At 38.4% G+C, this 23,234-nt stretch overlaps 1 protein-coding gene across 1 annotated transcript in view; it reads right to left on the reverse strand.

The window, feature by feature from the left end:
* Positions 1 to 20,927, reverse strand: part of LOC129782210 (uncharacterized) — a 293,740-nt gene extending 272,813 nt beyond the window's left edge. Inside the window, exon 1 of the mRNA XM_055789578.1 lies at positions 20,789 to 20,927. The gene's annotated coding sequence lies outside the window, so the exon portion shown is untranslated. The remainder of the gene's footprint in view (positions 1 to 20,788) is intronic.
* Between the last annotated feature and the right edge of the window lie 2,307 nt (positions 20,928 to 23,234).

Genomic DNA, 23,234 nt, shown 5'->3' on the forward strand with positions numbered 1-23,234 from the left:
GAACAGAGCTGTCAATAACGAGCATTGAAGGGGAAATCGTAGGATTTAAAGTCTCCGCGAACAGAGGAAAAGAAGAAGATTGAAGGGGAACACTTGCCTAGAGTATAAACAGTGGATCTCGCTGAGGCAAACTTTTATCATTCCACTCCGACCGTCGACAGAGACGGACGTGTTTGGAGCTCCATTCATTACCTGATTTTTAAAAAGCTATTTATTTCTCTTTTCAGATTGTCTACCTGCGATTCATCAACTACCTGTCTGCCCTTGAGGACTACAACAATGGGGAAAACCCGGTCAACCGACCCAGGCATACCACATGGCACCAACAAACGACATCGATCGGACACCGGCAAGGAGCCAATATTAGAAAGAAACCGCTATGCTTTATTGGATGGCCATACCGAGGAGGAACCAACTACCGAGAAAGTAAATGTAGAGAAAAAGGTGAAAGTACCACCTTATTTTACAACATCGAGAGATATAGGAACTTTGAGGTCTGAACTGCTGGCGCTGAAATTGCAGCCAGTTTTTAAAATATGCAGCATCGGGATTAAAATCACTAGTCCCAACCTGGAGCAATATAAAATAATTGGATCATACCTGAAATCAAAAAATCATGAGTTTTACACTCACGATACGCCGTCTGAAAAACCATTTAAGGTGGTGTTGCGAGGTCTTCCTGCTATTGAGTTGGAGGATATTAAAAAAGATCTGGAACAATCATACAATATTCAGCCGTTAGCTGTATATCGGATGACTAGGCATAAAACGCCAGACAATGGGTATTCCAATGTTTTGTACCTGATCCACTTCAAGAAAGGATCAGCCAACATAACTCGCATAAGAGAAATCAGTGAGATCTTCAACATCTCGGTACAATGGGACCGATACAAACCTCAACATCGGGATGTAACGCAATGTTCAAATTGCCTTGGTTTCGGACACGGAACAAGAAACTGTCACATGAAAACTCGTTGTGGCAAGTGTGCTGCTGACCACCTAACAAGCACTTGCAGCCTTCCAGAAAAAGAACCTCGCAAATGCGTTAACTGTGGCGAAAGTCACCAAGCCACCAGCCGTAGCTGCACAAAACGTGCGGATTTTAAACGTATCTGGAAGCAAGCTACTGATAAAACACAGAATAGGAAGAAGGTTCCAGAATTTACTGACAAAGAGTTCCCTCCAATGGTTTCTCGCACGATTCCTGTTCTTCCTCCTCTTCCACTTCCTACAGGTCGCCCCCAAACGGCCTCTTCTAGCGAAAAGCCAAAAAAGGAGCAACCGAGCTATAGTAAGGTTGCAGCTATTGGTTTATCACCTACACCAAAACCTTCACCTCATTCCTCTTCTACTGAGGAGCTTTATAGCATGCAAGAACTTGCAACCCTGTTCTTGAACTAGATCGACAGACTAGAAGTTGTCGCAACCAACAGGAACAAGTACAAGTTATGCAACATTTTTATTATAACCATGGATCGGTCATCTCTAAGGCTAATTAATTGGAATGCCTGCTCTCTTAAGAGTAAGCTTATCGAGTTCACTGACTTCCTGGTGACAAACAGCATCGACGTAGCTATCGTTACTGAGACGCATCTTAAACCGAATATGAATATTCGAGTCCCGAATTATCGTCTATTGAGAATGGATCGTGCTGGTTCTGGTGGAGGAGGTGTTGCCTTAGCCATCAGAAATAACATCAGATATCGACTTTTGCCGTGTCTGAAACTCAACATCATCGAAGCTATTGGGGCGGAAATCACAACATCGATTGGGTCTATTATCGTGATTGCGGTCTACTATCCCAAACAGACGTCAATCAGAGATGGCTCAGCGTTGCTTCTTAAAAACGATATCATCAAGCTAACACGAAGGCAGTCGAAATACGTCATCGGCGGGGACATTAATGCTCGACATCAGTCCTGGGGAAACCAAAGGAGGAATCAATATGGAGTGACTCTAAATGATGATCTACAGTGTGGGCGCTACAGGATTCTTAGTCCAGCGACCCCCACTCGCATTTCTCGTTCTGGAGTACATTCCATAATTGATTTCTTCATTACCAACATGGATCGCCACATCGGTGATCCTATTGCCCTTAACGAGTTGAGTTCGGATCACTTCCCAGTGATGGTTGAATTGGGAGTGAATGTCGTAGTCAGGAGGCCACAATGTAGACGGGACCATCATCGTGCGAATTGGGTGGAATTCCAGCAGCTTATTGACAACAACATTGATCTCAATCAGCCTCTTGAATCTCCCGAAGATATCGAAGCAACAGTCAGCTCTATTCAAACTGCAGTTATTCAGGCTCGCCAAAACCACATCCCAGAAACGATTCAGGTGAGTGACTCTGTTCAAATTGATTCCATTACTAAACATTTGATTAGGCTTCGGAACCTCTATCGAAGGCAGTACCAACGTACTGGTATTCGAGAGAGGAAACGACAGTATAATCAGTTAACCAAGGTTATCCAGGCCAGAATGATTGATCTCCGTAACAAAAAATTCGCAAAAGATATTAGTAAACTTCCGAATAATTCCAAGCCTTTTTGGAGGCTCGCTAAAATTCTCAAGACCAAGTCTAATCCTATTCCTCCTCTTCTTCAACCTGACAATTCAGAACGATTGATAACACCTGCCGAAAAGGCTAATGCAATTGGCAACCATTTCGCTAGTTCACACAATCTTGGCCAGAACATTACAAGTCCATTTGAAGCTTCGGCGAATGATACTGTAAGGGCTATTGACAATATCCATTCTGTACCTCAAGAGAGTGAAATCATCTCGACTGCAGAGGTTATCTCGGTTATACGCTCGTTGAAGAATATGAAGGCCCCCGGCTTCGACAGTATATTTAACATTGAGTTGAAACATCTTAGTAACAACTTATATGAAATTATGACTTCTGTCTTCAACAGATGTCTATCACTTGGCTACTTCCCCTCGAGTTGGAAGTTGGCAAAAGTGATCCCGATACTAAAACCCGGAAAAGATCCTTCTTCTTCAAAGAGCTATCGACCAATTAGCCTTCTCCCAGCATTTTCGAAAGTATTCGAAAAAATTATATTAACGCGCATTCTTGCTTTTGCAGATGAGCACAATATATTTTTGGATGAGCAGTTTGGATTCCGAAAAGGTCACTCTACAATTCACCAGCTTCGTAGAGTATACAATATAATCAGACGAAACAAGTCAGTTTCAAAATCATCTGCCATGGCACTTCTTGATGTTGAAAAAGCATTTGATAATGTTTGGCATAATGGTCTCATTTACAAGCTTCAGAACTTTGGTTTTCCTACATACTTGATAAAAATTATAAAAAATTATCTTTCTGATAGAGCGTTCAATGTTTCTATAAACAATATTTCATCAGAGAAATTCATTGTGAATGCAGGTGTTCCTCAAGGATCCATCTTGGGACCAATTCTTTTCAATATCTACACTTCATGCTTGGTTTTAAAGTCTGTGTTAGGGAACATTTTTCGATGAGAACAAAAGTCCCCCTACTTTCATGTATTTGCAATGCCGATTTCCCCAAGGCTGCTTGGTTTTGATGGCTGTGTTAGGGAAACCGTAAATCGGGCCAATCAGAACGATGCAGTTAGGGCGTTTAGATAACGCCTAATATTTTACAGTTATTCAATTGTTTATCTAATGAAAAACAACATTTTGTTAGTTGCGATAGATGCGTAGAAATATTCCCTATCAAGTGATGCAAACATCTCTCCTATCCAGTAAGAAATGTTCGAGCTATAAGCATTCGAAATCTTTCATTTTTTCCTGCATGTTCTGTGTTTAGGTTTTCATTTTACCCTCCATATATTCCGGTTATACGTAGTCCCACGTCAAAACGGCAAATGGTTTTAAAAGTTATAGTTTCTGCAGCAAATTATTTTTCCTTACATTTGTTCTGTCCATTTGCGTGCTTTCCAGAACAGAGCTGTCAATAACGAGCATTGAAGGGGAAATCGTAGGATTTAAAGTCTCCGCGAACAGAGGAAAAGAAGAAGATTGAAGGGGAACACTTGCCTAGAGTATAAACAGTGGATCTCGCTGAGGCAAACTTTTATCATTCCACTCCGACCGTCGACAGAGACGGACGTGTTTGGAGCTCCATTCATTACCTGATTTTTAAAAAGCTATTTATTTCTCTTTTCAGATTGTCTACCTGCGATTCATCAACTACCTGTCTGCCCTTGAGGACTACAACAATGGGGAAAACCCGGTCAACCGACCCAGGCATACCACATGGCACCAACAAACGACATCGATCGGACACCGGCAAGGAGCCAATATTAGAAAGAAACCGCTATGCTTTATTGGATGGCCATACCGAGGAGGAACCAACTACCAAGAAAGTAAATGTAGAGAAAAAGGTGAAAGTACCACCTTATTTTACAACATCGAGAGATATAGGAACTTTGAGGTCTGAACTGCTGGCGCTGAAATTGCAGCCAGTTTTTAAAATATGCAGCATCGGGATTAAAATCACTAGTCCCAACCTGGAGCAATATAAAATAATTGGATCATACCTGAAATCAAAAAATCATGAGTTTTACACTCACGATACGCCGTCTGAAAAACCATTTAAGGTGGTGTTGCGAGGTCTTCCTGCTATTGAGTTGGAGGATATTAAAAAAGATCTGGAACAATCATACAATATTCAGCCGTTAGCTGTATATCGGATGACTAGGCATAAAACGCCAGACAATGGGTATTCCAATGTTTTGTACCTGATCCACTTCAAGAAAGGATCAGCCAACATAACTCGCATAAGAGAAATCAGTGAGATCTTCAACATCTCGGTACAATGGGACCGATACAAACCTCAACATCGGGATGTAACGCAATGTTCAAATTGCCTTGGTTTCGGACACGGAACAAGAAACTGTCACATGAAAACTCGTTGTGGCAAGTGTGCTGCTGACCACCTAACAAGCACTTGCAGCCTTCCAGAAAAAGAACCTCGCAAATGCGTTAACTGTGGCGAAAGTCACCAAGCCACCAGCCGTAGCTGCACAAAACGTGCGGATTTTAAACGTATCTGGAAGCAAGCTACTGATAAAACACAGAATAGGAAGAAGGTTCCAGAATTTACTGACAAAGAGTTCCCTCCAATGGTTTCTCGCACGATTCCTGTTCTTCCTCCTCTTCCACTTCCTACAGGTCGCCCCCAAACGGCCTCTTCTAGCGAAAAGCCAAAAAAGGAGCAACCGAGCTATAGTAAGGTTGCAGCTATTGGTTTATCACCTACACCAAAACCTTCACCTCATTCCTCTTCTACTGAGGAGCTTTATAGCATGCAAGAACTTGCAACCCTGTTCTTGAACTAGATCGACAGACTAGAAGTTGTCGCAACCAACAGGAACAAGTACAAGTTATGCAACATTTTTATTATAACCATGGATCGGTCATCTCTAAGGCTAATTAATTGGAATGCCTGCTCTCTTAAGAGTAAGCTTATCGAGTTCACTGACTTCCTGGTGACAAACAGCATCGACGTAGCTATCGTTACTGAGACGCATCTTAAACCGAATATTAATATTCGAGTCCCGAATTATCGTCTATTGAGAATGGATCGTGCTGGTTCTGGTGGAGGAGGTGTTGCTTTAGCCATCAGAAATAACATCAGATATCGACTTTTGCCGTGTCTGAAACTCAACATCATCGAAGCTATTGGGGCGGAAATCACAACATCGATTGGGTCTATTATCGTGATTGCGGTCTACTATCCCAAACAGACGTCAATCAGAGATGGCTCAGCGTTGCTTCTTAAAAACGATATCATCAAGCTAACACGAAGGCAGTCGAAATACGTCATCGGCGGGGACATTAATGCTCGACATCAGTCCTGGGGAAACCAAAGGAGGAATCAATATGGAGTGACTCTAAATGATGATCTACAGTGTGGGCGCTACAGGATTCTTAGTCCAGCGACCCCTACTCGCATTTCTCGTTCTGGAGTACATTCCATAATTGATTTCTTCATTACCAACATGGATCGCCACATCGGTGATCCTATTGCCCTTAACGAGTTGAGTTCGGATCACTTCCCAGTGATGGTTGAATTGGAAGTGAATGTCGTAGTCAGGAGGCCACAATGTAGACGGGACCATCATCGTGCGAATTGGGTGGAATTCCAGCAGCTTATTGACAACAACATTGATCTCAATCAACCTCTTGAATCTCCCGAAGATATCGAAGCAACAGTCAGCTCTATTCAAACTGCAGTTATTCAGGCTCGCCAAAACCACATCCCAGAAACGATTCAGGTGAGTGACTCTGTTCAAATTGATTCCATTACTAAACATTTGATTAGGCTTCGGAACCTCTATCGAAGGCAGTACCAACGTACTGGTATTCGAGAGAGGAAACGACAGTATAATCAGTTAACCAAGGTTATCCAGGCCAGAATGATTGATCTCCGTAACAAAAAATTCGCAAAAGATATTAGTAAACTTCCGAATAACTCCAAGCCTTTTTGGAGGCTCGCTAAAATTCTCAAGACCAAGTCTAATCCTATTCCTCCTCTTCTTCAACCTGACAATTCAGAACGATTGATAACACCTGCCGAAAAGGCTAATGCAATTGGCAACCATTTCGCTAGTTCACACAATCTTGGCCAGAACATTACAAGTCCATTTGAAGCTTCGGCGAATGATACTGTAAGGGCTATTGACAATATCCATTCTGTACCTCAAGAGAGTGAAATCATCTCGACTGCAGAGGTTATCTCGGTTATACGCTCGTTGAAGAATATGAAGGCCCCCGGCTTCGACAGTATATTTAACATTGAGTTGAAACATCTTAGTAACAACTTATATGAAATTATGACTACTGTCTTCAACAGATGTCTATCACTTGGCTACTTCCCCTCGAGTTGGAAGTTGGCAAAAGTGATCCCGATACTAAAACCCGGAAAAGATCCTTCTTCTTCAAAGAGCTATCGACCAATTAGCCTTCTCCCAGCATTTTCGAAAGTATTCGAAAAAATTATATTAACGCGCATTCTTGCTTTTGCAGATGAGCACAATATATTTTTGGATGAGCAGTTTGGATTCCGAAAAGGTCACTCTACAATTCAGACGAAACAAGTCAGTTTCAAAATCATCTGCCATGGCACTTCTTGATGTTGAAAAAGCATTTGATAATGTTTGGCATAATGGTCTCATTTACAAGCTTCAGAACTTTGGTTTTCCTACATACTTGATAAAAATTATAAAAAAATATCTTTCTGATAGAGCGTTCAATGTTTCTATAAACAATATTTCATCAGAGAAATTCATTGTGAATGCAGGTGTTCCTCAAGGATCCATCTTGGGACCAATTCTTTTCAATATCTACACTTCATGCTTGGTTTTAAAGTCTGTGTTAGGGAACATTTTTCGATGAGAACAAAAGTCCCCCTACTTTCATGTATTTGCAATGCCGATTTCCCCAAGGCTGCTTGGTTTTGATGGCTGTGTTAGGGAAACCGTAAATCGGGCCAATCAGAACGATGCAGTTAGGGCGTTTAGATAACGCCTAATATTTTACAGTTATTCAATTGTTTATCTAATGAAAAACAACATTTTGTTAGTTGCGATAGATGCGTAGAAATATTCCCTATCAAGTGATGCAAACATCTCTCCTATCCAGTAAGAAATGTTCGAGCTATAAGCATTCGAAATCTTTCATTTTTTCCTGCATGTTCTGTGTTTAGGTTTTCATTTTACCCTCCATATATTCCGGTTATACGTAGTCCCACGTCAAAACGGCAAATGGTTTTAAAAGTTATAGTTTCTGCAGCAAATTATTTATTGTGCATTCGTCTACATTCGAATTAAAGGTAAAACCTTGTAAAATTATATAGATTTCAATTTATAATTTTTCTCATTGATTTTTAAAGAGGTAAGCGGCCACAGGAGGTTACTCAGCTGGAGGTGCTGGAACCGGGTTTTGTGCCGCTTAAAGATAATTAACTGCCACATCCGCAGCAACCGGCCTGGGAGGAACCATTCGTGCCCGAGGAATGATATTTGGTCTCACTCCGTAAGCATCTGCTGAACGACAATTCTGCAAGCTTTTTCCAACCGATCGGTGTTATTGTTGCGGAAACAGCCGAGTTGATATAGATAGAGCAACACTCCTACGAAAACTACCGTTAAGCATCTTGCCGGAGACGAGTATAGATATACAGGTCGGACTCGATTATATGTGATTCGATTATATACAATTTTGGACTCGATTATATACAGCTTGGAAAAAAAAATTTTTTCTAGCTTATTTCAAGAAGGAAAGGAGAGCCTTTCAGCGTTAAGGTGATGTTTAAGTGGCTATTACATATGCAGTGGGGTAAAAATCGGGATTTTTTAAGATATTGCTTGAATTTTCACCAGGAATTGTTTAGATCGATATTGCAGCCAAATAATGAAAGATTCCAAATAATGAAAGAAAGTTGGGCGTCAAAGAACGAATTGTAGAGCGGTTAAAGAACTTCAATTTAATTGTTGCAAAACAATGTAGTTCAATTTAAAATTTTAGGATAAAATTAATAATAACACATTAAAAATTATTAACTTTGAAGTTTTTCACTTCCAAAATGTTATTAACATCCACTAATTGAGTTGTTCCACTACTAATCCTGTACTAATTTTTCTTATCTTGCAAATGAAATCATCAAAATTGTCTTCCTTAGCGTACTTTTTAATGTAGAGCCAGTTTGAAGCAACAGAGTCCGAAACAAAAAAAAACTATCTCTTCTCTGTTCTATAAAAAAAAATGTGGTAATATCTAATCGTTACTGAAAATAATCTGCCAGTTCCTCTGGGAATTTAAAATAACATTCAAGTGAAAGAGTTTATTTTAATGTTTTCTATCCATGTAACACTGTGACCAAATACATTTGGTTTTGTGATTTTTCAATCAATCGCAATTAACAGAATAGCTTCTGAAGATTATTCTTCCCTATCAGTAGAATATTTCCGTATCCAATATTGGATGCATAAAACCTTGTGCATCCAACGTAACACTCTCGTTTTCGAAGTCCCCCAAATATTCATTCATTCAGAATGAATTCAGATTCAAATTCAAACAAATGATCTCTAAATCAACGATAATCCTACGTCACCCTTGCGGTTATACCATAGATATAACCCACTTCCTGTTTTTCTTGTTGCTGATGCAGTGACGCTAACTGAAACTAGCACAATGTCGCTAGTACTAGCACAATGTCGCATAGACAAGAATTTTTACATTTTCCGGATTTTTTGCAAAAAGGGACTGCATAATAATTATGAAGAGGGTTGGCGATACAACCGAGCCTTGGGGAATTCCCCTTTCTTGGATTTTCAATGAAGATTTTGTGTTGTTGACTATGGCTCTGAGTTCTATTTTCTAGGAAACTTTTCACATAGAAACCTAGTCTTCCACGGATCACCCAGTCGAAGAGACTCTTCAATACTGGATATCTCCATGCTGATCAAATGCTTTACTTAGATAAAGTGATGCCACATCTGCGTGGTGATCTTTCTCAATAACGTCATGTACAATAGCCTGTAGATCTTCGAGGTGATCTTCTGTGCATTTTCCCGCACGAAAAGCGAACTGTCTTGGATCGAGCAGCTTATTAGACTCTAAAAAGGTCTTTAGGCGTCGATTTACTATCCTTTCTAGAACTTTTCCAACACAACTCAAAAGAGTCGAAAATTGTATAGAAGATGTTGGTTTTGACTACGTCTTTCATTTCTGTACCGGGGTGTTAGTTCAAAGTTTCTAAAACGAGAGAGTGACGCTGGACTGCAAGGTTTTGAACGTTAATACCTCTTTACCGGCTGGATGGAGTGGTATAATAATCACTTCATCCAAGAGATAAAATGTCAACGAATTATATGATTGTCACTTATCGGTTCAAAAGCTTAAAAATTGCTTTGAAAGCAAGCTATTGAAATCATAACAATCTTGCTCATTGATGATGATTGGTGATCGCAATGTGTTCCCGAACACGGTCACAAAATATAGGCACATGAAGAAACCGTGATTTGTTTTGCTCGCTTGCATGAGTGTTTGGGCATTGAGCTTTGTATTACGGAATGGAGGAGTAGGCATGACAATATGGGGTTGCAGTAGAAATGAACACACTTTTAAAATCAAAATTATGAATGAGAATTAATTTTCCCAAACCAAATTAGTACTCTATGTAAATGAAAATCACTTTTGCTTGCAAGTAGTGAAAAAATATCATGCAAAAATTGTGTCTCTAGATAATTTTATATTATAATGTTATGTTCTTGTGAGAATATCTGAAAAATCTGAAAATCTTTTAAATTAGGGTCATAACGACGTACGTCTAATAGGTAAATAACACCAAGAAAAAAATTTCATACAAATTTTAGCAATTTAAAACTGCTTTAAGGGCGACTGATAGAGAATAGCTGGTCTCATACAAACTAATGTCGTATCCAGATGACACCATTCCACCGTCAACGCGAAAAGCAGACATACGCAAGGCGTGAGTACTTTCACTCGCATCGGTTTCTGTTCTGCTTTCGCATGGAACAGTCATGAAAAATTGTTTGCGTATGAATGCGTCCGAGCGAAGTAATATTCGCACCCATTTACGCATTCGGCTTGGTGTTCCCGTGATGTAATCCAATAGCATCAGTTTGACTTGGTGTTCCCGTGATGTAATCCAATAGCATCAGTTTGGCTTGGTGTTCCCGTGATGTAATCCAATAGCATTTGGATCCAAAAATGGTCCAGTCGGTAATTTTTCCGATCATAGAGAACAAACTCATTGCACCACTGATACGCTCAAAATATTTCAAAAATCCAAATATTTGTCGAGTTGTTATCCAATCAATTTTAGATCGGAACCAATGACGGAGAGGTCGAGAGAGAACGCGGTTTTGGTCATAGAATACGTCAACGGCGATCGCTTCATAAGTTTTCCAACCAGTGCTTTAAACAATCTTTGGTTTTTAAATTACAACATACGAATCAACAAATAAGAAGAATAAAAAAATTGATTGTTCTATTGTACATACCTTTCAATTCATCGACAACAGACATGCTTTCATTGCTAGACAACGTATTTCCAGTATCAGAATTCTTTTGTTTTGAGCCTGTTTGTTGTGAAGGAACGTCATTTCGAATGGCTGAATTTTGTGCGATATCATCTAAAGATTTCTGGATGCAATCACCTGAAAATATACATGAGGGTAAAAAAGTATTTAATGAAAGTCATAGCCGGAAAATTACTTCATTTAATTAAAAAAAGTTAAGATAATTTAATCACAGTTGTTATCAATAACCTATTACAATGCAAATTGATTGGACAAAACACTTCAGTTTGTTTGTACTCATACATTTAGTTTACACACCGTCGGTTTCGTACAGAATCATACACGTTTTGTTTTACTTCTACAACTTTTTCGGACACGTTGCAGAGTTATGCTCACACAAACTGCGTCGTCAATCTAAGAACACACGGGAACTTCCGATCGGACACAATTTTTTCTTCACGCGAATTCTCGGGAAACAAAAACACACTTTTAGGTATAGTCTTTTTCTCTACACAAGCCAAAGGATAACTTCAAAAACACACAGCCCTCGGTTGAGTGCAATTTACGGCTGGAATTTTGCAATCGGCTGACTGCACACAAAAATTTTGAAGGTAGCACGGAAGCGGGATCGGTTGAGCCAACACGATGTAATCACCTAAGACAAGACGTGACAACTGGCTTCTTACTCTTCTTTCTGCATTTTCTTCGACCAAGTGCTAGATAACAGGGAAGCGAGATGTGAAGGTTGCCAAATGTTATAAAATTTCGGAAGATTATTTTCCCATGAAAAACATGTGTTCTTCGTATCATGTATTTTCTGAGTTGCATAATTTTTTTTGTATTAATCTTCCGACCGAATATCACATATTTTAAACAATAAGTATTTTCCTGTTATTTTGGTATCCAAAAAATAAAATGTGAAGAGATAAAGAAAACTAGAAAACGTAGATTTGATAGTAGGTGTATGATATGTTGACATATATGAATTAAATTCAAAGTTCATTTTATTTATCAAGAGATTACGGGCCTTACCGTTTACACTTCAAGATGAAAACGGAATGGACGACACGCCATGAAATTTCGTTTTACGAGTTAGAGAAAATGATGGGTTTTCAGGTAGAATGAACACTCTTCAAATAGAAATTATGAATGAAAATTAACTTCTCCGTATCATATTAGTGTTGATTGTGAATGGAAAACTTTGCTTTCTTCATTTGGTAAAATAATCTCGTACAAAAATTGTGTCTGAAGATAATTTTATATTATAATGAGTAGTTTTAGTGAGAATATCGCAAAGTGTATAGAAAACAGGTCAAGTTAGGGTAAGAAAGACGTTCTTCAAGTAAATAAATAACGCCAAGTAAAAATTTTTATTCAGGTTTTAACAATTTAAAAGTGCCTTCGGGCCGAGTAGTAAGACTTGTTAAAAGCTTATTTCGTTTCCAGATATCGATACCGTATCTCTGTCATCGCGGATAAACTTCAATTCGTTTTTACCGTGGAGTGTATACGGAAATAAGGCCTTATAATTTAACTTTGATATCGTTCAAATACTAACAGTACTGAAATATTGATAAAATCATACATTCCCAAATAATAACATAGCGTTTATTCAGGTTTTTTTTTCTGTAGGTATGTATGGTTTATTCAAGTTCCAATATGATTTTAAATACTTTTCTGCTGCGTTGGTTGTTATTTGTTATTAGATTATAATTATATTGCTAACTGCTTTACGGTTGGAAAATAATTGAATGCTCTTCTCTGTTAGGTCGCTGCTATTATGCTATGCTAGATGGCAAAATAATCCCGAAAAGATGTAGGGTGGAAATACCGATGCAATGTTTCCTTCTCTTCGGGAACACCGGACGTAATAGAAACGAAAATATACAAAAAAAAATCCATTATAGAAATTATCGCTAAATTGAAATGTGAATGCAACAATTATTCAATTTTGAATATATTTGGCAACATATTTATCTTTGTTAATTTTGTTTGCAAGTGGTCCGAGTTTGACAGAAGTGGTGGTCCGGAATCGGCCCCCTATTGTCATGTCTCGTCTCAGGCTTCGTTTATTGCGATAGTTGCACCGTATTCGTTCGATTAATAATTGATTTCTGTATCGGGGATCACTAGTCACCAATATATACACAGTAGAATATAAATTGAAGCATTGTTTGTTTACAATGACATAAAGCTGCAAGGTCATCACCTGGTCTTATAGAAGGAGGAAGGAGAATAGAAGGAGTTACAGAGTATTGCTGTACGAATTTTCAAACGCGTTTTTCTCAAAACCATGTTTTTCAATTGGTGGTATCAATATATCAGGATCTACTCGACCGATTTGGCTGATATTTTTTATCAGCATTTAAAAATTAATTATCTAAAGCGTTACATGCCGTTTTGACGTAGAACTACGTCTTTCATTAAGGGTGCCAAATCAGAAAACAGGTCACGTTTTTATGAAATAAAGTTAATGTTAATAACTATTTTTGCCGCGAACAGATTTTGGCGATTTACATACTAAACGAATCGGAAATTCCCTAAGATTTGTTTAATATGCTATACATTGGAATCTCCTGGTTCGTAAATGGTTAAAATTCATGAAAACTTTAAGCGTTTTCATTTTTCCTTACATTTGTTCTGTCCATTTGCGTGCTTTCCAGAACAGAGCTGTCAATAACGAGCATTGAAGGGGAAATCGTAGGATTTAAAGTCTCCGCGAACAGAGGAAAAGAAGAAGATTGAAGGGGAACACTTGCCTAGAGTATAAACAGTGGATCTCGCTGAGGCAAACTTTTATCATTCCACTCCGACCGTCGACAGAGACGGACGTGTTTGGAGCTCCATTCATTACCTGATTTTTAAAAAGCTATTTATTTCTCTTTTCAGATTGTCTACCTGCGATTCATCAACTACCTGTCTGCCCTTGAGGACTACAACAATGGGGAAAACCCGGTCAACCGACCCAGGCATACCACATGGCACCAACAAACGACATCGATCGGACACCGGCAAGGAGCCAATATTAGAAAGAAACCGCTATGCTTTATTGGATGGCCATACCGAGGAGGAACCAACTACCGAGAAAGTAAATGTAGAGAAAAAGGTGAAAGTACCACCTTATTTTACAACATCGAGAGATATAGGAACTTTGAGGTCTGAACTGCTGGCGCTGAAATTGCAGCCAGTTTTTAAAATATGCAGCATCGGGATTAAAATCACTAGTCCCAACCTGGAGCAATATAAAATAATTGGATCATACCTGAAATCAAAAAATCATGAGTTTTACACTCACGATACGCCGTCTGAAAAACCATTTAAGGTGGTGTTGCGAGGTCTTCCTGCTATTGAGTTGGAGGATATTAAAAAAGATCTGGAACAATCATACAATATTCAGCCGTTAGCTGTATATCGGATGACTAGGCATAAAACGCCAGACAATGGGTATTCCAATGTTTTGTACCTGATCCACTTCAAGAAAGGATCAGCCAACATAACTCGCATAAGAGAAATCAGTGAGATCTTCAACATCTCGGTACAATGGGACCGATACAAACCTCAACATCGGGATGAAACGCAATGTTCAAATTGCCTTGGTTTCGGACACGGAACAAGAAACTGTCACATGAAAACTCGTTGTGGCAAGTGTGCTGCTGACCACCTAACAAGCACTTGCAGCCTTCCAGAAAAAGAACCTCGCAAATGCGTTAACTGTGGCGAAAGTCACCAAGCCACCAGCCGTAGCTGCACAAAACGTGCGGATTTTAAACGTATCTGGAAGCAAGCTACTGATAAAACACAGAATAGGAAGAAGGTTCCAGAATTTACTGACAAAGAGTTCCCTCCAATGGTTTCTCGCACGATTCCTGTTCTTCCTCCTCTTCCACTTCCTACAGGTCGCCCCCAAACGGCATCTTCTAGCGAAAAGCCAAAAAAGGAGCAACCGAGCTATAGTAAGGTTGCAGCTATTGGTTTATCACCTACACCAAAACCTTCACCTCATTCCTCTTCTACTGAGGAGCTTTATAGCATGCAAGAACTTGCAACCCTGTTCTTGAACTAGATCGACAGACTAGAAGTTGTCGCAACCAACAGGAACAAGTACAAGTTATGCTACATTTTTATTATAACCATGGATCGGTCATCTCTAAGGCTAATTAATTGGAATGCCTGCTCTCTTAAGAGTAAGCTTATCGAGTTCACTGACTTCCTGGTGACAAACAGCATCGACGTAGCTATCGTTACTGAGACGCATCTTAAACCGAATATTAATATTCGAGTCCCGAATTATCGTCTATTGAGAATGGATCGTGCTGGTTCTGGTGGAGGAGGTGTTGCCTTAGCCATCAGAAATAACATCAGATATCGACTTTTGCCGTGTCTGAAACTCAACATCATCGAAGCTATTGGGGCGGAAATCACAACATCGATTGGGTCTATTATCGTGATTGCGGTCTACTATCCCAAACAGACGTCAATCAGAGATGGCTCAGCGTTGCTTTTTAAAAACGATATCATCAAGCTAACACGAAGGCAGTCGAAATACGTCATCGGCGGGGACATTAATGCTCGACATCAGTCCTGGGGAAACCAAAGGAGGAATCAATATGGAGTGACTCTAAATGATGATCTACAGTGTGGGCGCTACAGGATTCTTAGTCCAGCGACCCCTACTCGCATTTCTCGTTCTGGAGTACATTCCATAATTGATTTCTTCATTACCAACATGGATCGCCACATCGGTGATCCTATTGCCCTTAACGAGTTGAGTTCGGATCACTTCCCAGTGATGGTTGAATTGGGAGTGAATGTCGTAGTCAGGAGGCCACAATGTAGACGGGACCATCATCGTGCGAATTGGGTGGAATTCCAGCAGCTTATTGACAACAACATTGATCTCAATCAACCTCTTGAATCTCCCGAAGATATCGAAGCAACAGTCAGCTCTATTCAAACTGCAGTTATTCAGGCTCGCCAAAACCACATCCCAGAAACGATTCAGGTGAGTGACTCTGTTCAAATTGATTCCATTACTAAACATTTGATTAGGCTTCGGAACCTCTATCGAAGGCAGTACCAACGTACTGGTATTCGAGAGAGGAAACGACAGTATAATCAGTTAACCAAGGTTATCCAGGCCAGAATGATTGATCTCCGTAACAAAAAATTCGCAAAATATATTAGTAAACTTCCGAATAACTCCAAGCCTTTTTGGAGGCTCGCTAAAATTCTCAAGACCAAGTCTAATCCTATTCCTCCTCTTCTTCAACCTGACAATTCAGAACGATTGATAACACCTGCCGAAAAGGCTAATGCAATTGGCAACCATTTCGCTAGTTCACACAATCTTGGCCAGAACATTACAAGTCCATTTGAAGCTTCGGCGAATGATACTGTAAGGGCTATTGACAATATCCATTCTGTACCTCAAGAGAGTGAAATCATCTCGACTGCAGAGGTTATCTCGGTTATACGCTCGTTGAAGAATATGAAGGGCCCCGGCTTCGACAGTATATTTAACATTGAGTTGAAACATCTTAGTAACAACTTATATGAAATTATGACTTCTGTCTTCAACAGATGTCTATCACTTGGCTACTTCCCCTCGAGTTGGAAGTTGGCAAAAGTGATCCCGATACTAAAACCCGGAAAAGATCCTTCTTCTTCAAAGAGCTATCGACCAATTAGCCTTCTCCCAGCATTTTCGAAAGTATTCGAAAAAATTATATTAACGCGCATTCTTGCTTTTGCAGATGAGCACAATATATTTTTGGATGAGCAGTTTGGATTCCGAAAAGGTCACTCTACAATTCAGACGAAACAAGTCAGTTTCAAAATCATCTGCCATGGCACTTCTTGATGTTGAAAAAGCATTTGATAATGTTTGGCATAATGGTCTCATTTACAAGCTTCAGAACTTTGGTTTTCCTACATACTTGATAAAAATTATAAAAAAATATCTTTCTGATAGAGCGTTCAATGTTTCTATAAACAATATTTCATCAGAGAAATTCATTGTGAATGCAGGTGTTCCTCAAGGATCCATCTTGGGACCAATTCTTTTCAATATCTACACTTCATGCTTGGTTTTAAAGTCTGTGTTAGGGAACATTTTTCGATGAGAACAAAAGTCCCCCTACTTTCATGTATTTGCAATGCCGATTTCCCCAAGGCTGCTTGGTTTTGATGGCTGTGTTAGGGAAACCGTAAATCGGGCCAATCAGAACGATGCAGTTAGGGCGTTTAGATAACGCCTAATATTTTACAGTTATTCAATTGTTTATCTAATGAAAAACAACATTTTGTTAGTTGCGATAGATGCGTAGAAATATTCCCTATCAAGTGATGCAAACATCTCTCCTATCCAGTAAGAAATGTTCGAGCTATAAGCATTCGAAATCTTTCATTTTTTCCTGCATGTTCTGTGTTTAGGTTTTCATTTTACCCTCCATATATTCCGGTTATACGTAGTCCCACGTCAAAACGGCAAATGGTTTTAAAAGTTATAGTTTCTGCAGCAAATTATTTATTGTGCATTCGTCTACATTCGAATTAAAGGTAAAACCTTGTAAAATTATATAGATTTCAATTTATAATTTTTCTCATTGATTTTTAAAGAGGTAAGCGGCCACAGGAGGTTACTCAGCTGGAGGTGCTGGAACCGGGTTTTGTGCCGCTTAAAGATAATTAACTGCCACATCCGCAGCAACCGGCCTGGGAGGAACCATTCGTGCCCGAGGAATGATATTTGGTCTCACTCCGTAAGCATTGTGGATCTGCTGAACGACAATTCTGCGAGCTTTTTCCAACCGATCGGTGTTATTGTTGCGGAAACAGCCGAGTTGATATAGATAGAGCAACACTCCTACGAAAACTACCGTTAAGCATCTTGCCGGAGACGAGTATAGATATACAGGTCGGACTCGATTATATGTGATTCGATTATATACAATTTTGGACTCGATTATATACAGCTTGGAAAAAAAAATTTTTTCTAGCTTATTTCAAGAAGGAAAGGAGAGCCTTTCAGCGTTAAGGTGATGTTTAAGTGGCTATTACATATGCAGTGGGGTAAAAATCGGGATTTTTTAAGATATTGCTTGAATTTTCACCAGGAATTGTTTAGATCGATATTGCAGCCAAATAATGAAAGATTCCAAATAATGAAAGAAAGTTGGGCGTCAAAGAACGAATTGTAGAGCGGTTAAAGAACTTCAATTTAATTGTTGCAAAACAATGTAGTTCAATTTAAAATTTTAGGATAAAATTAATAATAACACATTAAAAATTATTAACTTTGAAGTTTTTCACTTCCAAAATGTTATTAACATCCACTAATTGAGTTGTTCCACTACTAATCCTGTACTAATTTTTCTTATCTTGCAAATGAAATCATCAAAATTGTCTTCCTTAGCGTACTTTTTAATGTAGAGTCAGTTTGAAGCAACAGAGTCCGAAACAAAAAAAAACTATCTCTTCTCTGTTCTATAAAAAAAAATGTGGTAATATCTAATCGTTACTGAAAATAATCTGCCAGTTCCTCTGGGAATTTAAAATAACATTCAAGTGAAAGAGTTTATTTTAATGTTTTCTATCCATGTAACACTGTGACCAAATACATTTGGTTTTGTGATTTTTCAATCAATCGCAATTAACAGAATAGCTTCTGAAGATTATTCTTCCCTATCAGTAGAATATTTCCGTATCCAATATTGGATGCATAAAACCTTGTGCATCCAACGTAACACTCTCGTTTTCGAAGTCCCCCAAATATTCATTCATTCAGAATGAATTCAGATTCAAATTCAAACAAATGATCTCTAAATCAACGATAATCCTACGTCACCCTTGCGGTTATACCATAGATATAACCCACTTCCTGTTTTTCTTGTTGCTGATGCAGTGACGCTAACTGAAACTAGCACAATGTCGCTAGTACTAGCACAATGTCGCATAGACAAGAATTTTTACATTTTCCGGATTTTTTGCAAAAAGGGACTGCATAATAATTATGAAGAGGGTTGGCGATACAACCGAGCCTTGGGGAATTCCCCTTTCTTGGATTTTCAATGAAGATTTTGTGTTGTTGACTATGGCTCTGAGTTCTATTTTCTAGGAAACTTTTCACATAGAAACCTAGTCTTCCACGGATCACCCAGTCGAAGAGACTCTTCAATACTGGATATCTCCATGCTGATCAAATGCTTTACTTAGATAAAGTGATGCCACATCTGCGTGGTGATCTTTCTCAATAACGTCATGTACAATAGCCTGTAGATCTTCGAGGTGATCTTCTGTGCATTTTCCCGCACGAAAAGCGAACTGTCTTGGATCGAGCAGCTTATTAGACTCTAAAAAGGTCTTTAGGCGTCGATTTACTATCCTTTCTAGAACTTTTCCAACACAACTCAAAAGAGTCGAAAATTGTATAGAAGATGTTGGTTTTGACTACGTCTTTCATTTCTGTACCGGGGTGTTAGTTCAAAGTTTCTAAAACGAGAGAGTGACGCTGGACTGCAAGGTTTTGAACGTTAATACCTCTTTACCGGCTGGATGGAGTGGTATAATAATCACTTCATCCAAGAGATAAAATGTCAACGAATTATATGATTGTCACTTATCGGTTCAAAAGCTTAAAAATTGCTTTGAAAGCAAGCTATTGAAATCATAACAATCTTGCTCATTGATGATGATTGGTGATCGCAATGTGTTCCCGAACACGGTCACAAAATATAGGCACATGAAGAAACCGTGATTTGTTTTGCTCGCTTGCATGAGCTTCGTATTACGGAATGGAGGAGTAGGCATGACAATATGGGGTTGCAGTAGAAATGAACACACTTTTAAAATCAAAATTATGAATGAGAATTAATTTTCCCAAACCAAATTAGTACTCTATGTAAATGAAAATCACTTTTGCTTGCAAGTAGTGAAAAAATATCATGCAAAAATTGTGTCTCTAGATAATTTTATATTATAATGTTATGTTCTGGTGAGAATATCTGAAAAATCTGAAAATCTTTTAAATTAGGGTCATAACGACGTACGTCTAATAGGTAAATAACACCAAGAAAAAAATTTCATACAAATTTTAGCAATTTAAAACTGCTTTAAGGGCGACTGATAGAGAATAGCTGGTCTCATACAAACTAATGTCGTATCCAGATGACACCATTCCACCGTCAACGCGAAAAGCAGACATACGCAAGGCGTGAGTACTTTCACTCGCATCGGTTTCTGTTCTGCTTTCGCATGGAACAGTCATGAAAAATTGTTTGCGTATGAATGCGTCCGAGCGAAGTAATATTCGCACCCATTTACGCATTCGGCTTGGTGTTCCCGTGATGTAATCCAATAGCATCAGTTTGACTTGGTGTTCCCGTGATGTAATCCAATAGCATCAGTTTGGCTTGGTGTTCCCGTGATGTAATCCAATAGCATTTGGATCCAAAAATGGTCCAGTCGGTAATTTTTCCGATCATAGAGAACAAACTCATTGCACCACTGATACGCTCAAAATATTTCAAAAATCCAAATATTTGTCGAGTTGTTATCCAATCAATTTTAGATCGGAACCAATGACGGAGAGGTCGAGAGAGAACGCGGTTTTGGTCATAGAATACGTCAACGGCGATCGCTTCATAAGTTTTCCAACCAGTGCTTTAAACAATCTTTGGTTTTTAAATTACAACATACGAATCAACAAATAAGAAGAATAAAAAAATTGATTGTTCTATTGTACATACCTTTCAATTCATCGACAACAGACATGCTTTCATTGCTAGACAACATATTTCCAGTATCAGAATTCTTTTGTTTTGAGCCTGTTTGTTGTGAAGGAACGTCATTTCGAATGGCTGAATTTTGTGCGATATCATCTAAAGATTTCTGGATGCAATCACCTGAAAATATACATGAGGGTAAAAAAGTATTTAATGAAAGTCATAGCCGGAAAATTACTTCATTTAATTAAAAAAAGTTAAGATAATTTAATCACAGTTGTTATCAATAACCTATTACAATGCAAATTGATTGGACAAAACACTTCAGTTTGTTTGTACTCATACATTTAGTTTACACACCGTCGGTTTCGTACAGAATCATACACGTTTTGTTTTACTTCTACAACTTTTTCGGACACGTTGCAGAGTTATGCTCACACAAACTGCGTCGTCAATCTAAGAACACACGGGAACTTCCGATCGGACACAATTTTTTCTTCACGCGAATTCTCGGGAAACAAAAACACACTTTTAGGTATAGTCTTTTTCTCTACACAAGCCAAAGGATAACTTCAAAAACACACAGCCCTCGGTTGAGTGCAATTTACGGCTGGAATTTTGCAATCGGCTGACTGCACACAAAAATTTTGAAGGTAGCACGGAAGCGGGATCGGTTGAGCCAACACGATGTAATCACCTAAGACAAGACGTGACAACTGGCTTCTTACTCTTCTTTCTGCATTTTCTTCGACCAAGTGCTAGATAACAGGGAAGCGAGATGTGAAGGTTGCCAAATGTTATAAAATTTCGGAAGATTATTTTCCCATGAAAAACATGTGTTCTTCGTATCATGTATTTTCTGAGTTGCATAATTTTTTTTGTATTAATCTTCCGACCGAATATCACATATTTTAAACAATAAGTATTTTCCTGTTATTTTGGTATCCAAAAAATAAAATGTGAAGAGATAAAGAAAACTAGAAAACGTAGATTTGATAGTAGGTGTATGATATGTTGACATATATGAATTAAATTCAAAGTTCATTTTATTTATCAAGAGATTACGGGCCTTACCGTTTACACTTCAAGATGAAAACGGAATGGACGACACGCCATGAAATTTCGTTTTACGAGTTAGAGAAAATGATGGGTTTTCAGGTAGAATGAACACTCTTCAAATAGAAATTATGAATGAAAATTAACTTCTCCGTATCATATTAGTGTTGATTGTGAATGGAAAACTTTGCTTTCTTCATTTGGTAAAATAATCTCGTACAAAAATTGTGTCTGAAGATAATTTTATATTATAATGAGTAGTTTTAGTGAGAATATCGCAAAGTGTATAGAAAACAGGTCAAGTTAGGGTAAGAAAGACGTTCTTCAAGTAAATAAATAACGCCAAGTAAAAATTTTCATTCAGGTTTTAACAATTTAAAAGTGCCTTCGGGCCGAGTAGTAAGACTTGTTAAAAGCTTATTTCGTTTCCAGATATCGATACCGTATCTCTGTCATCGCGGATAAACTTCAATTCGTTTTTACCGTGGAGTGTATACGGAAATAAGGCCTTATAATTTAACTTTGATATCGTTCAAATACTAACAGTACTGAAATATTGATAAAATCATACATTCCCAAATAATAACATAGCGTTTATTCAGGTTTTTTTTTCTGTAGGTATGTATGGTTTATTCAAGTTCCAATATGATTTTAAATACTTTTCTGCTGCGTTGGTTGTTATTTGTTATTAGATTATAATTATATTGCTAACTGCTTTACGGTTGGAAAATAATTGAATGCTCTTCTCTGTTAGGTCGCTGCTATTATGCTATGCTAGATGGCAAAATAATCCCGAAAAGATGTAGGGTGGAAATACCGATGCAATGTTTCCTTCTCTTCGGGAACACCGGACGTAATAGAAACGAAAATATACAAAAAAAATCCATTATAGAAATTATCGCTAAATTGAAATGTGAATGCAACAATTATTCAATTTTGAATATATTTGGCAACATATTTATCTTTGTTAATTTTGTTTGCAAGTGGTCCGAGTTTGACAGAAGTGGTGGTCCGGAATCGGCCCCCTATTGTCATGTCTCGTCTCAGGCTTCGTTTATTGCGATAGTTGCACCGTATTCGTTCGATTAATAATTGATTTCTGTATCGGGGATCACTAGTCACCAATATATACACAGTAGAATATAAATTGAAGCATTGTTTGTTTACAATGACATAAAGCTGCAAGGTCATCACCTGGTCTTATAGAAGGAGGAAGGAGAATAGAAGGAGTTACAGAGTATTGCTGTACGAATTTTCAAACGCGTTTTTCTCAAAACCATGTTTTTCAATTGGTGGTATCAATATATCAGGATCTACTCGACCGATTTGGCTGATATTTTTTATCAGCATTTAAAAATTAATTATCTAAAGCGTTACATGCCGTTTTGACGTAGAACTACGTCTTTCATTAAGG

Source organism: Toxorhynchites rutilus, unplaced genomic scaffold (genome assembly GCF_029784135.1).
Source record: "Toxorhynchites rutilus septentrionalis strain SRP unplaced genomic scaffold, ASM2978413v1 HiC_scaffold_5, whole genome shotgun sequence".
NCBI lineage: Eukaryota > Metazoa > Arthropoda > Insecta > Diptera > Culicidae > Toxorhynchites > Toxorhynchites rutilus.